We start from the raw sequence: 1,835 nt of genomic DNA on the forward strand, positions 1-1,835 counted from the left end.
AAAAACCCTAAAGATGTGTCAGAGATTTGTTAGGGGATGATAGTGTCAGAAGCCCAGAATTTCAAGTTAATTTATATTTTCTATTAATAGTGAATCGTACTTTTCAGTGGACTGCTGTGGAAAAACTGCCAAGGGAAGTATATGTAACATTTTGGGGGATTTCAGTGTTATTTGCTATGGCTGAGCAGAAGAATAAAGATGTACTTATATTGCCTATAGTACTAGAATCTAGAACAGAAAAAGAAATCAGAAGGCAAGCTTCTGCAATGGAATAGCTCACTGACAAGCAAGCAAATAGAGAAAAACAAAACTATTACCATACTTACATGAAAACAGAGCAAGAAAGAAAAGTATCATAATTAGTGTCAGTTGGTAGAATATATCTCAACTCTGCATATTTCTCTATGCACCTCCCCACTCTTCCCACATACTTATACAAACCTCTCCTCTCTCTGCCTGCTTTTATTATTCACAGTGCTCTCCATCTAATTTACACTGTAAGCTCCTCAAGTAGGGACCTTGTCTCTTCATATGTTCATAATGTTAAATACATGCCAGTCAAACTGTTGAAATTATAATAACCGAGGGGTTTTTTTTATTCATTTTTTCTTTCTTTCTTTCTTTCTTTCTTTCTTTCTTTCTTTCTTTCTTCTTTCTTTCTTTATATTCTTCTTTTTTTATTTTTCTTTCTTTCTTTCTTTCTTTTTTTAACAAATGGTAAGTTAAAATCAAAGGTAGTAATTAGTTTAAAACAGCCCGCAGAGGCAGTCCCAGAAAAAGTGACCTTTTGAGCTACAACCAAACTAACCAACTTTATTGTGTCTTGAGGTCAAGGCTCCTATTTCACATGACTTGAGGGTCTTTACATGCATGCTACCCTGCAGTAAGCCACACAGAAAGTTATGATCAAGTAGACTTTGCACTTCAGACATCTATTGAGGAATAGCAACAAGATTCAATTCAATCTGAGCCAAAAGTAATCCAGAACCAGGCTCAGGAATGCAATGGAAAATTCCTAAAAGATGGGAGATGAGATTAAAATACAACAAAAAAATAACCAGAAGACTGGCTAATGCAAAGCGAGAACATTGGACTGATTTTGAGTGGGCTGGACCCTACAATTACAACTTTGTCACCACTGTTTGAAATCTATTAAAGGGATTTATGTTTTGCAGCTGACATTTAAAATTAAGGATTTACTGGTCTGGGAATGAATATTTCTTCTGCAATTAGTTTTTTAGAGGTCATATTTCATAAACTGTTATTTTTCTGTTTAATCTACTGTAGCAAGATTTTGTATTGTTAGAACATTTGAAAAATGTAAATACGGAAATAATTTTATTCATTGTAAAGAGACTCCCATCATGAAATTGCTGTTGAGTTGCATCACGTAACATTTTCACTAGGTACCTAATATATTTCCCACTTGTGTATGCTATTAGGCTGGAGCAAGCAAAAGTGAGTGACATCTGATACTATATAACTCATGCACCAGTAACAAACAGAGAGTTTTAATTCAAGATTTTTTGCTTCTCTTATACGTGGGCTTTTTTAATTTGCTTTTTGGAAATTTATACACGCATTTCTGTGTATTGCTAGAAGCCTATGAAAAGCTGCATGTTTTTCCACTCTTGTGCATTTATAGAGATGGATTAAACTTCACTGCAGATGATTTTTTGAATTCTTGAACTGAAATTAATTACTGGGAAAAGGAAGGGTATTTTTCAAATTAGGACAGTAATTAATTTAAGACAGTTGTTTTCCTTTACCACTATTCTAACCCAGTCTTCTCAAAAACAAAGAAATAAAAAAGATCATATAATCATAATTACACA

This window comes from Aquila chrysaetos, chromosome 4, assembly GCF_900496995.4.
Source record: "Aquila chrysaetos chrysaetos chromosome 4, bAquChr1.4, whole genome shotgun sequence".
Taxonomy (NCBI): Eukaryota; Metazoa; Chordata; class Aves; order Accipitriformes; family Accipitridae; genus Aquila; species Aquila chrysaetos.